The following is a 15,336-nucleotide window of genomic DNA, read 5'->3' on the forward strand; positions in this document are numbered from 1 at the left end:
GGCTAGATAGAGGAAAGGGCCTTCGTGCGTGAAGAGTGAAACTGGGTTAATACCAGTAAGCTCTGCTCACAAGAGAGCACAGCTATGCATACAAAAGCTCAGGAAGTGAGTGTGAGGGACACGGTGCATGGAGAAGGAGCGATGGAAGAAGACCAGCTTCGCATACAAAGCTCTGCTCTTCAGCTGACATGCGGGCCACTTGCGTGCTTTTTTTTTTTGGAGAGACAGCGCTTTCAACAGTGTTGTCACACCTCGGCGTCTGATAAATAGGAGTATACGCCGGAAGTAGGACAACAATGAAGAACAGGGGGGAAGCTCATGGTGGAATGTTTAAATATAGAACAAATCTACCCAGAAACAAGACATATCACTGAATAGATTACATAAGCATCATTAATAATAGAGGCGTATCATATCGTCAATAAAACTATATCAATATGTATCATAGTTGAAAAAAAAACTACAACTATCCAAAAGAGTGCCACTTATGAAAGTGTTAAAAAATAAGTCATACATTGCTTGTTTTTTTCCTTCAACACTCAAATCTCTAGATCAACTTCACATACTTGCCAACCTTGAGACCTCCGATTTCGGGTGGGGGGTTGGGGGGCGTGGTCGGGGGTGGGGCGGCGGGCATTTGGCGTGGTTGGGGGCGTGGTTAAGAGGGGAGGAGTATATTTACAGCTAGAATTCACCACGTCAAGTATTTCATATATATATATATAAATATATATATATACATACATACATATATATATATATATATATAAGAAATACTTGACTTTCAGTGAATTCTAGCTATATATATATATTTATTTTATTATATATATATATATATATATACATATATATGTATATAAATAAAAGAAATACTTGAATTTCAGTGTTCATTTATTTACACATATACACGCATCTACTCATTGTTGAGTTAAGGGTTGAATTGCGCAACCCGAGGGTAGCTGGTTCAATCCCCACCTAGTACCAACCTCGTCATGTCCGTTGTGTCCTGAGCAAGACACTTCACCCTTGCTCCTGATGGGTGCTGGTTAGCGCCTTGCATGGCAGCTCCCTCCATCAGTGTGTGAATGTGTGTGTGAATGGGTAAATGTGGAAGTAGTGTCAAAGCGCTTTGAGTACCTTGAAGGTAGAAAAGCGCTATACAAGTACAACCCATTTATCATTTATCATTTAATTGTCCATCCTTGTTCTATTCTCTGTCACTATTTTTCTAACCATGCTAAACACCCTCTCTGATGATGCATTTATGTGTGGCACGCACAAAAGTGCTTTCATCAAATGCACTAGAGTCTGGAATCTTCCATCTCTCCCTAGCATGGCCCAAGACCGGTCAATCTTTGCTTCCTGAGGAAGATCTTCACTGCCAAGCACTTGGTAGTCCACTACTTCTTCCCGGAGGCTATCCAGGTCCAATCGCAGCTGCGGCTTGGAACTTACAAGCGTATTTCTTCATCTTACATGTCGTCGGCGTCGCCACGGCTGTATCTTCCTCGTTCTTCTGCTTCGTCTCCTTGTTGTGTGCGCAGTTGTGCACTGCACTCTCTAAAAGCCGTAGATGTTATTGTCACATATGCATGTACAGTAGATGGCAGTATTGTCCTGTTTAAGAGTGTCACAACATTGCTGTTTACAGCAGACGAACTGCGTTACGGTAGACGAAAACGTGACTGCTGTTGTTGTGTGTTGTTACCGCGCTGGGAGGACCTTAATGAAACTGCCTAACAATAAACCCACATAAGAAACCAAGAACTCGCCCTCGATCATTCTACAGTTATAACGTGATTGGGCAGGCTCACTGTTTATATTGTGGGAAAGCGGACGTGAGAACAGGCTGTCGACACGTCACTCAGGTCGCATGGAGGGAACCCATGCAGTCACGGGGAGAACATGCAAACTCCACACAGAAAGATCCCAAGCCCGGTTTGAACATTATAAGTTTTAATTTTTGTTTGTTTGTTTGGTGTTTTTGTCATGGAAAACTTTCCCCAAACACTATTTTAAAGTGGAATATTTGATGTGAAGTAATTTGAGCTTCAAATAGGTCAATAATTCATAACAACACTGATTTTGATCGATTATTATTTTTTGAGCCATGACAGTTTTAAAGAAATAACCAGGAGACTCCCGAATTTCAGTGCCCCTCCCGAAAATCTCCCGGGGCAACCATTCTCCCGAATTTCTCCCGATTTCCAGCCGGACAACAATATTAGGGGCGTGCCTTAAAGGCACTGCCTTGAGCGTCCTCTCTCACCTGAAAAGGAGACTATTATATATGTCTCCGTTATCCATAGGTTTATCTATAACCCATAAAGTAGGCAGACACGGAGCTATTTCTCAGCGTGTGTTTATTCCAGCCGGCACGTTAATACATTGACACACAACATCCGGATTCCCATCATGCATTGCTTCAAAACTACGGCAAGTAGTAATGTCCAAAAACATAACAGAGACGAAGCAGAAGAACGAAGAAGAGACATGGCGACGACAAGTAAGAAGAAAAAGTACGCTTGCAAGTTCCAAAATGATTGGAAAAAATGATTTCAGTTCATCCAGGACAGCTCGAAGGGGAAGTGGTATACTGCCTTTTATAGATCAGACTTCTCCATTGAACACGGTGGCCGAACGGATATACTCATTCATGAACGATTTATATATATATATATATATATATATATATATATATATATATATATATATATATATATATATATATATATATATATATATATATATATATATATTAGGGATGTCCGATAATGGCTTTTTGCCGATATCCGATATTCCGATATTGTCCAACTCTTTAATTACCGATACCGATATCAACCGATATATACAGTCGTGGAATTAACACATTATTATGCCTAATTTGGACAACCAGGTATGGTGAAGATAAGATACTTTTTTTTTTTAATTAATAAACTAAAATAAGATAAATAAATTAAAAACATTTTCTTGAATAAAAAAGAAAGTAAAACAATATAAAAACAGTTACATAGAAACTAGTAATTAATGAAAATTTGTCAAATTAACTGTTAAAGGTTAGTACTATTAGTGGACCAGCAGCACGCACAATCATGTGTGCTTACGGACTGTATCCCTTGCAGACTGTATTGATATATATTGATATATAATGTAAGAACCAGAATATTAATAACAGAAAGAAACAACCCTTTTGTGTGAATGAGTGTGAATGAGTGTAAATGGGGGAGGAAGGTTTTTTGGGTTGGTGCACTAATTGTAAGTGTATCTTGTGTTTTTTATGTTGATTTAATTAAAAAAAAAAAAAAAAAAAAAAAAAAGAAAAGAAACAATACCGATAATTAAAAAAACGATACCGATAATTTCCGATAATTCATTTATCGGCCGATATTATCGGACATCTCTAATATATATATATATATATATATATATATATATATATATATATATGAAATACTTGAAAATATATACCCCACCCCCATCCCTCTCCCGAATTCGGAGGTCTCAAGGTTGGCAAGTATGATGGCAGCTTTGTGTTATTCAAGTCAACATTGCAACCTTTTATGAATATAATATGCATGAAAACACTCCTACACACAACACGCATTGGGACGCTTCAGTAAGTAAGAATTGTTTTCGTTATATTGCAAAACTTACAAACGTTGCTTGCAGTGACGAATGAAGAATCCATACGAGTAGAAACGCTACGGACACTTGGAAGACGGAACAGAACTTCCACTTCCGGTTCAAAGCTCTAAACGGCAGGAACTAAACGCAGCAGCACCTGCAGTGAGCGAACTTGTCCAAAACAATAACACACCTTTTCAGTGTATTTGCACGTGTCTTATGAAAACTATTAACATTATGGCCGTCAGTTAAGAAAACCCCATGATTTACTTGCATTGTTTTATTAGCTGCAAGAAAAAAGGAGGTCGTTTACGTCGTTGTGCAGCCCTTTGAGACATTTGTGATTTAGGGCTATACAAGTCAACTATGATTGATTGATTAATATCACGATAGACGCGTGATCAATATTGGTCAAAAATGCGTTCGATAAGCGGAAGTTATAAAGCAAGGTTGGATGCATGAACGCAGGAAGTGATCATTGCTCAGCAGGAAGTTTGGTTGCACCATCTTGTCGTCTCGCGGTTGATTCTTTGAGACACTAAAAATGAGAGCGAGTGAACTGTCGATGAAACAGGAAAAGTCACCTCAACAGTATGGCAGTTTTTTTTTTTTTTTTTTTTTTTAAACAGCCTGTGGTCAGACCAGTGTGTGAATGATGCGAGGTGATAGTCATCACCAAAGTGGTAATAGCACACACCTTGGCCTGAGCGCACCTCACTTCCTGGCACTCACAATATAGTTTTATTAGGTTTTTCATCTTCATCTTCTAGCATTCAAGAAAGCGGTTATTCATCCTCTGCTCAAAAGACCTAACCTTGATCCTGACCTCATGGTAAACTACCGACCGGTGTCCCACCTTCCCTTTATTTCAAAAATCCTCGAAAAAATTGTCGCACAGCAGCTAAATGAACACTTAGTGTCTAACAATCTCTGTGAACCTTTTCAATCCGGTTTCAGGGCAAATCACTCTACGGAGACAGCCCTCGCAAAAATGACTAATGATCTACTGCTGACGATGGATTCTGATGCGTCATCTATGTTGCTGCTTCTTGATCTTAGCGCTGCTTTCGATACCGTCGATCATAATATTTTATTAGAGCGTATCAAAACACGTATTGGTATGTCAGACTTAGCCTTGTCGTGGTTTAACTCTTATGTTACTGACAGGATGCAATGCGTCTCCCATAATAATGTGACCTCTGACTATGTTAAGGTAACGTGCGGAGTTCCTCAGGGTTCGGTTCTTGGCCCTGCACTCTTTAGTATTTACATGCTGCCGCTAGGCGACATCATACGCAAATACGGTGTTAGCTTTCATTGCTATGCTGATGACACCCAACTCTACATGCCCCTAAAGCTGACCAACACGCCGGATTGTAGTCAGCTGGAGGCGTGTCTTAATGAAATTAAACATTGGATGTCCGCTAACTTCTTGCAACTCAACGCCAAGAAAACGGAAATGCTGATTATCGGTCCTGCTAAACACCGACATTTATTTAATAATACCACCTTAACATTTGACAACCAAACAATTACACAAGGCGAATCAGTAAAGAATCTGGGTATTATCTTCGACCCAACTCTCTCGTTTGAATCACACATTAAGAGTGTTACTAAAACGGCCTTCTTTCATCTCCGTAATATCGCTAAAATTCGTTCTATTTTATCCACTAGCGACGCTGAGATCATTATTCATGCGTTCGTTACGTCTCGTCTCGACTACTGTAACGTATTATTTTCGGGTCTCCCTATGTCTAGCATTAAAAAATTACAGTTGGTACAAAATGCGGCTGCTAGACTTTTGACAAGAACAAGAAAGTTTGATCATATTACGCCTATACTGGCTCACCTGCACTGGCTTCCTGTGCACTTAAGAAGTGACTTTAAGGTTTTACTACTTACGTATAAAATACTACACGGTCTAGCTCCGTCCTATCTTGTCGATTGTATTGTACCATATGTCCCGGCAAGAAATCTGCGTTCAAAGAACTCCGGCTTATTAGTGATTCCCAGAGCCCAAAAAAAGTCTGCGGGCTATAGAGCGTTTTCTATTCGGGCTCCAGTACTATGGAATGCCCTCCCGGTAACAATTAGAGATGCTACCTCAGTAGAAGCATTTAAGTCCCATCTTAAAACTCATTTGTATACTCTAGCCTTTAAATAGCCCCCCTGTTGGACCAGTTGATCTGCCGTTTCTTTTCTTTTCTCCTCTGCTCCCCTTTTCCTTGAGGGGGGGGGGCACAGGTCCGGTGGCCATGGATGAAGTGCTGGCTGTCCAGAGTCGGGACCCGGGGTGGACCGCTCGCCTGTGCATCGGCTGGGAACATCTCTACACTGCTGACCCGTCTCCGCTCGGGATGGTGTCCTGCTGGCCCCACTATGGACTGGACTCTTACTATTATGTTGGATCCACTATGGACTGGACTCTCACAATATTATGTCAGACCCACTCGACATCCATTGCTTTCGGTCTCCCCTAGAGGGGGGGGGTTACCCACATATGCGGTCCTCTCCAAGGTTTCTCATAGTCATTCACATCGACGTCCCACTGGGGTGAGTTTTTCCTTGCCCGTATGTGGGCTTTGTACCGAGGATGTCGTTGTGGCTTGTGCAGCCCTTTGAGACACTTGTGATTTAGGGCTATATAAATAAAGATTGATTGATTGAATGATTGATTGATGCCTTGATAGCTGAGGGGATTATAATCAGAGGAAGGTTACAGTTTAAATAAAAAATGTTTTTTACATTTAATATATATATATATCGATATTGACAGATATAAAACACTTATATCGGGATACAGTTTTCAGCCATATTGGCCAGCCTTGTAAAACATACAATCTTTAAAGTATTGTAGTTGCCATACAACCAATTGTTTGGATTCATATACGGTAATTTCCCCTCTATGGAAATAGGTATCAACTTTATTGGGCTTTTACTTTAACATTCTTTAACTGTGATACACAAACATAAAGTTAAAACACAGGTGTGAAATTCACTGCATTTCATGGTTGGAAATAATGTGCGTCAATTCGAATATATTGTACATACAAATTCACATATACTCTAATACATACATAGGTATCTACGCTCCCACATACATACACAAATACTATACATTTTTACATACTTAAAGTTCGTACATCCACACGCACATTCAATATACAAACATACACATCCTGTACATATACACTCACTGTACAAACACATATACACACACTGTACATATACATTCACTGTACAAACACATATACACATACTGTACATATACATTCACTGTACAAACACACATATACACATACTGTACATATACATTCACTGTACAAACACACATATACACATAATGTACATATACATTCACTGTACAAACACATATACACATTCTGTACATATACAAGTACATATGCATACGTACACTCATGCACATAATCACGTTTCATCAAACATATATTAACGTTGTTGCCCTAGGGTAAACTGGGTATAACACATGGCACTCTGACAAAGCTTAACCTATTGTTACTATAACAATCTACAAGGTTAATGTAGGTTGCTTCTCTTTCTCCCCCTCCATTTTTCTGCATTCTTTCGTATCTCAAGTTATCATTACGTATATGTATTGTTGCATTTGAACAACTGTATTGTTGATAATAAAGGTAAAGTATTGGTATTGTTCATTATCAATAGCGCTATTTCTATTGGTATTTGTATTGCTCCATTTGTAGTGTAATAATGCTCATTGTCATTTATGTATTATTTTCGCTAACTGCTTATTTGCTATCACTTTTACCATCATATTTGTACATGTCGTATTTGCTGACGTTGCTCTATTGTTGTTGTTGTTTTTGTCTCTCTGTCTAATCCCCCTCTTGTCCCCACAATTTCACCCTCTGTCTTCTTTTTTTTCTCTTTCTATCCCCTCCTGCTCCGGCGCGGCTGCACCAAATGATAACATAAATACATTTAATAAAGTCAAATACAAATAAGGCAACAAGAGAAGTATCCTACACTTCTCTTTTGTAAAGTAAATCTGAACAGCCGACCTGGGCATCTACATCAACTATATGATTTGCCTGAGAAGCTGGACAGGACAAAAAAAAAGAAAAGAAAAAAAAAAGGAAATAATGTGCGTCACTAAAGAACATCCTGGCTAAATGTTTTTTTTCTTTGAATTGTGACCAAAAATTACTGCACACAATTGCATATATTTTTTATATATTATCTGATCATGCAACACTATATTACAAACATTTTTTTTCTGTTATCAAAGATGAATACTTAAATGTCTGACACCATGACTGACAATTTCAAAGCAAGTTATTTATAAATCTGTGGAAAATATCATGATTAGCACACTTGCCTATGCATATTGCATAACAAGGCTGTTACCCATTTATATTCACATGTTTATGTGTGCTATGGCTATGAGGTTTTTTTTCCAATTGGCCTCAGTCTGGACCCCCTCTTCAGGGGCCCAGGCTTAGACATCTTTTTTTTTTTTTTTTCTCACTCTTTACCTGTTCCTTACCTTTTTTGTAAGGGGCACCGGAAGTTGGCAGACCCGATCAGCGATCCTGTTCTGTCTCCCTGTAATGTTTGTCTGATCTTTGATCACCTATATGCTGCCGCTAGGCGACATCATACGCAAATACGGTGTTAGTTTTCACTGTTATGCTGATGACACCCAACTCTACATGTGTCATGACTTGGTCCTGGGTGTGTGCTTTTCCGGGATGCAACGGAAAGTTGGCTCGGGCGAGACGGGAATGAAGGTACATGATTTATTTACATTTATCAAAAAAAAGGAATAAACGAAAGCGCGCACAGTGGCGGAGAATAAACTATGAAACCAAAAAACTATAGCAAAAAGTACAAATGAAAAGCACGCACAGTGGCGGAGAACAAACTATGAAAAACAAAAAGACTATAAACATGGAACAAAAACTTACTTTGACAAGGGACATGAAGCAGGATCTTAGAGGATGAAGAGAGTACATAAGCATAAATGTGGAGAGGTCGTCAGAAAGACAAACTGAAAAACACTGAACTTAAATACTACAGACATGATTAACGAAAACAGGTGCGTGACTCAAGACGTGAAACAGGTGCGTGACGTGACAGGTGAAAACTAATGGGTTGCTATGGTGACAATCAAGAGTGCACAATGAGTCCAAACGTGGAACAGGTGAAACTAATGGGTAATCATGCAAACAAGACAAGGGAGTGAAAAGCCAGAAACTAAACAAAACATGACTTAAAACAAAACATGATTACACAGACATGACAACATGCCCCTAAAGCTGACCAACACACCAGATTGTAGTCAGCTGGAGGCGTGTCTTAATGAAATTAAACAATGGATGCTAACTTTTTGCACCCACATCTGCGGTCCTCTCCAAGGTTTCTTATTGTCATCCCTCTGGGTTGAGTTTTTCCTTGCCCTGATGAGGGATCTGAACCGAGGATGTCGTTGTGGCTTGTGCAGCCCTTTGAGACACTTGTGATTTAGGGCTATATAAATAAACATTGATTGATCATTGATTGATCTTGAATGGGGATTGTGCTGAAAATCTTTATTTCTCCTCTGGGATTAATAAAGTACTTCTGATTCTGAAATAAATATGTTTGCAAGTTTTGAGTGAATAAGTGACACGCACTCAAGTAACACATTTTAAAAATGTTCCTGTATGACATTCTGACAATAAAACTGCATTTTGGCAGGCGAGTAATGACCTGTGCTTAATCGTGATTACTCCAAAGTAGGGATGTCCGATAATGGCTTTTTGCCGATATTGTCCAACTCTTTAATTACTGATACCGATATCAACCGATATATACAGTCGTGGAATTAACACATTATTATGTCTAATTTGGACAACCAGGTATGGTGAAGATAAGGTACTTTTAAAAAAAATTAATAAAATAAAATAAGATAAATAAATTAAAAACATTTTCTTGAATAAAAAAGAAAGTAAAACAATATAAAAACAGTTACATAGAAACTAGTAATTAATGAAAATTAGTAAAACTAACTGTTAAAGGTTAGTACTATTAGTGGACCAGCAGCACGCACAATCATGTGTGCTTATGGACTGTATCCCTTGCAGACTGTATTGATATATATTGATATATAATGTAGGAACCAGAATATTAATAACAGAAAGAAACAACCCTTTTGTGTGAATGAGTGTGAATGGGGGAGGGAGGTTTTTTGGGTTGGTGCACTAATTGTAAGTGTATCTTGTGTTTTTTATGTTGATTTAATAAAAAATAAAAAATAAATAAAAATAATACAAAAAAACGATACCGATAATAAAAAACCAATACCGATAATTTCCGATACTACATTTTAACGCATTTATCGGCCGATAGTATCGGACATCTCTACTCCAAATTCAAACGTTTGATGAATCTGATTAAGAAAAAACAAACAGTTGACAGCATTAATTAATATATATTCAGTGTTACAAGCGGCTCCGTGAGCGCAGCCATAATTGTGACGTGGCCCTCAATAATAACCACACACCTGGCTAAAACTTTGAAAACATTTAAACACCACTTTAACTAATGTTTTCTTCTCACATGTGAGCAACATCAGACGTGCACACTGTGGCCATACCTGCAGCACACCTGTTTCTAACCTGACATAACAATTTAAATGTCTTATTATAATCAAATGACTGCAGTCATTTTTATGAGATTATTTTCTAATATAAGTCATTTGGCTGACTTACAATGAAAATAACCACAAAATCTTGTTTTTCATAGGCAATGTTCTAGTATTTTATGTCTGGGTGGGGGTCCTACTTTGAAAATCATTTGTACCCCTTTCAGAGGTCACATTTAGTTCCCCTTTGTTGCACAATGAGATGCAAGCATTGGAAAAGTATGTAAGCATTAGAAAAGTGTACATCCCTGCGTAGGCGCCGATCCCGTGGGTGCCTTGGGGCCCGAGCACCCACGTGGGATTGATGGCAAATCTTTTATAACAATTTCTGAAACATCAATCTTGTTGCTGTTAATTTTGTGGTGAGTTTGGTCCGTTTAACACAATAAAAAAGTTAAAAATCATATTGTCTATTACTTACAAAGCCTAACAAAGTTTTCATTGTGCCCGGTAAACATCTAATTACACAATCATCTTAACTTTATATACACTGCACACGAGCGAATGAAGGGCATACTTACTCAACAGCCATACATGTCACACTAAGGGTGGCAGTATGGACAATGCCAACACTGTCATAAACATGTGCCACATAGTGGAACCACACTAAACAACAACGACAAACACATTTTGGAAGAATATTTGCACTGCAACACCACATAAACACTACAGAACAAATTCCCAGAATTCCCTGCAGCACCAGCTCTTCCGGGACGCTACAATATAAACAAACACCATTGGTGGATCCACACCTAACATCCACTGTAATGATATCACGTACAATAGTGTATCTAGTCGATACTACTATGATTACATCGATATTTTTTAACATCACAAAATCTTCTTTCGTTTTTTTTAAATGTATATTATGTTTATAAACTCCGGAAATATGTCCCTGGCCACATGAGGACTTTGAATATGACCAATGTATGATCCTGTAACTACTTGGTATCGGATTGATACCTAAATTTGTGGTATCATCCAAAACTAATGTAAAGTATCAAACAACAGAAGAATAAGTGATTATTACATTTTAACAGAAGTGTAGATAGAACATATTAAAACAGAAAATAAGCAGATATGAACAGTAAATTAACAAGTAGATTAATAATCAATTTTCTACCACTTGTCCTTAATAATGTTGACAAAATAATAGGTAGATAAATGACACAATATGTTACTGCATATGTCAGCAGACTAATTAGGAGCCTTTGTTTGTTTACTTACTACTAAAAGACAAGTTGTCTTGTATGTTTATTTAAGGACAAAATTGCAATAATAAACATATGTTTAATGTACCCTAAGATTTTTTTGTTAAAATAAAGCCAATAATGAAATTTTTTGTGGTCACCTTTATTTAGAAAATAAAAAAAGTATTCAGACTCCTATAGATACTCTTTTTTTTTTAAATGTACTTGAAATATTTCACAGTAGATTTCTTTGCATTTTGTGATGAAAATAGGTATGACATGAACAAGACTGTAAATGTTTAAGAATGAGCTGGAGATGAGCAGCAATCGCATGTAAGTGAGAAAGAAAAGTAATAAGCACATTCCACAGCTTAATGTGAAGTCATATGAGACATGAGTCACATCCTCACTTCGACCTCCTTTAGTGCCTTCCTCCCATCCTTGCCCTGCCACTCATTAGCCAGGAATGACTCACACCAATGCTTTTTTGTTTTTGCTGAGACAGAGAAGTGCAACGAAGGGAAAGTTTAGACGTCTGGAAAGAAAATAAAACCAAAAAAATGAGAGATGCAGAATGTTTGAGACGCTTTAAAAGTTCAAGCGAGTGAAATTGGCAGAGGAGTTAAAGGCTTGAAAGTGATGTGGATGGTATTTCAAGAGGAGACGTCCTTAATCTGGTTTCCTGCCTCATACATATTCATGCCGGGAATCATCGGTCAGGAATGACGGCTATAGAAGAAGAGAACATTTGCAGGGCTAACTTTCTGTATGATTACTGTACAAAACCCAAAAGCAGTGAAGTTGTCACATTGTGTAAATAGTAAATAAGTGACTAAACTGCGAAGACAAGATATTTGATGTTCACACTGAGAAACTTCGTTATTTTTTGCAGATAATGATGAACTTAGAATTTAATGGCAGCAACACATTGCAAAAAAGTTGTCACAGGGGCATTTTTACCACTGTGTTACATGGCCTTTCCTTTTAACAACACTCAGTAAACATTTGGGAACTGAGGAGACACATTTTTGAAGTGGAATTATTTCCCATTCTTGCTTGATGTACAGCTTAAGTTGTTCAACAGTCTCCCTTCTGCTATTTTAGGCTTCATAATGCGCCACACATTTTCAATGGGAGACAGGTCTGGACTACAGGCAGGCCAGTCTAGTACCCGCACTCTTTTACTACGAAGCCATGCTGTTGTAACACGTGACTTGGCATTGTCTTGCTGAAATAAACAGGGGCGTCCATGAAAAAGATGGCAACATATGTTGCTCCAAAACCTGTATGTACATTTCAGCATTAATGGCGCCTTCACAGATGTGTAAGTTACCCATGCCTTGGGCACTAATACACCCCCATACCATCACAGATGCTGGCTTTTCAACTTTGCGCCTATAACAATCCGGATTGTTATTTTCCTCTTTGTTTGGAGGACACGACGCCCACAGTTTCCAAAAACAATTTTGAAATGTGGACTCGTCAGACCACAGAACACTTTTCCACTTTGCATCAGTCCATCGAAGATGAGCTCGGGCCCAGCAAAGCCAACGGAATTTATGGGTGTTGTTGATAAATGGTTTTGGCTTTGCACAGTAGAGTTTTAACTTGCACTTACAGATGTAGCGACCAACTGTAGTTACTGACAGTGGTTTTCTGAAGTGTTCCTAAGCCCATGAGGTGATGTCCTTTACACACTGATGTCGCTTTTTGATGCAGTACCGCCTGAGGGATCCAAGGTCCGTAATATCATCGCTTACGTGCAGTGATTTCTCCAGATTCTCTGAACCCTTTGATGATATTACGGACCGTAGATGGTGAAGTCCCTAAATTCCTTGCAATAGCTTGTTGAGAAATGTTGTTCTTAAACTGTTCAACAATTTGCTCAGGCATTTGTTGACAAAGTGGTGACCCTCGCCCCATCCTTGTTTGTGAATGACTGAGCATTTCATGGAAGCTGCTTTTATACCCAATCATGGCACCCACCTGTTCCCAATTAGCCTGGGATGTTCCAAATAAGTGTTTGATGAGCATTCCTCAACTTTCTTAGTCTTTTTTGCCACTTGTGCCAGCTTTTTTGAAACATGTTGCAGGCATCAAATTCCAAATGAGCTAATATTAAAAAAAAAAAAAAAAGTTTTCCAGTTCGAACATTAAGTATCTTGTCTTTGCAGTCTATTCAATTGAATATAAGTTGAAAAGGATTTTCAAATCATTGTATTCGGTTTTTATTTAGCATTTACACAACGTGACAACTTCACTGCTTTTGGGCTTTGTACATTACTTTCCATATGAGCTTCATACTTGGTTTTTAGAAGGTTGTACTCTACTAATTAATTACATTTCAGCGTTTTAGTTGTCTAAATAAAGGATTGGTTGGGTGTCTGTGTCTACTTCCACTGGCGACTCTAATTGCTCTTTTTTGTAAAAGAAAAAGTTGGATTAAAGTATGTTTTGCAGGCACTTCCCCACACTTCAATGCAATAGGTCAGATATGAAACAATCAATGAGTTGTACAAGAAGATTACTCGTTAGTAACGCCTTTATTATACAACGCCAATATTACAAACACTGATCTTCACTTTGTTGGATATTGTGGTTTTTATCAAAAATAAAGTTCTTCGATTTACACATTTTTGAATAAAATATCAATTATAATATATTCATGATTAATTTAGATTAGTTTAGTGAGGCATGCTTTATGCACAGTACATGTTACAGCAAAACATATTTTGTAGGTTTGGGTTGCAAGGTGGAACATACTGTAGATGCTCATCATTAGCAAACATTTTCACACATCATCAAGTCAAGAGTTTTCTATGGAAGTAGAATTGTCTCACATCAACTTATATATATATATATATCAATATGATATTAATACATATACATACATTAATAAATATACAAATACAAATGTGATATTCAAATAAATAAATCATTTGTATAAATAAACGCATAATTGTAAATATATGTTTGAGATTGGAATATAAATATGCTTGATTTTTATTTGTATTTGTATTGAATTTGCATATGTGGATCGCTTTTTTGCTTTTGTGTCGATGAGACATTCCTCCCACAAACCAGATGCACAAATACATGTGACTTAAGTTACACACTCCCCTAAACAATCAGCAGAGGACACTGCAGCCAGAGCGGTCTGGGTCACAGACATGGTCAGACACTGGCAAGCCAATCAGAGGCACACTAGGGAGGGTCATATGATAATTGATATATGATGATGATTTGACACACATTGCACTGATAAGAGATCAGTATCTACATCGGGACAAGGTCATTAAACGGCATTGGTACAATAAAATAAGCAGCTAGCACGGTTTTTCAGATTAACTGGATAAATTAGCATTAGCTAATACAACGCGAACGTTAGCAAGCTCAGGCGTTCTCTCTGTAAAGACGTGGATTTTTTTTGTGCAGAGAACTCCAGGCTTTTTGCATATAATGCTCTGTGACCGAGACCCCTCTGGCTGCAGTGCCCCCTGCTGGTTGTTCAGGGGAGTGAGTTGGTCTTATTTATTTGTGCATCTGTTTTGTGGGAGGAATGTCTCCTCGACACAAAAGCAAAAAAGCGATCCACAAATGCAAATTCAATACAAATACAAATACAAAATCAAGCATATTTATATTCAAATCTCAAAAATATATTTACAAATATAGGTTTATTTATACAAATTCTTGATTTATTTGTATGTCACATTTTTATCTTTATAAATTTTATTTGTATATATTTTCAAATCTCAAAAATATATTTACAAATACGCGTTTATTTATACAAATTATTTATTTATTTGTTTCCCACATTTGTATTTGTATATTTATTAATATATGCCTATGTATTAA

General features: G+C 37.7%; 1 protein-coding gene across 2 annotated transcripts in view; it reads right to left on the reverse strand.

Moving 5' to 3' along the window:
• gpc1b (glypican 1b) overlaps window positions 1–15,336 on the reverse strand; it is a 283,841-nt gene that overhangs the window by 27,062 nt on the left and 241,443 nt on the right. The window lies entirely within an intron of this gene.

Source organism: Nerophis lumbriciformis, linkage group LG19 (genome assembly GCF_033978685.3).
Source record: "Nerophis lumbriciformis linkage group LG19, RoL_Nlum_v2.1, whole genome shotgun sequence".
In the NCBI taxonomy this organism is placed as follows: domain Eukaryota; kingdom Metazoa; phylum Chordata; class Actinopteri; order Syngnathiformes; family Syngnathidae; genus Nerophis; species Nerophis lumbriciformis.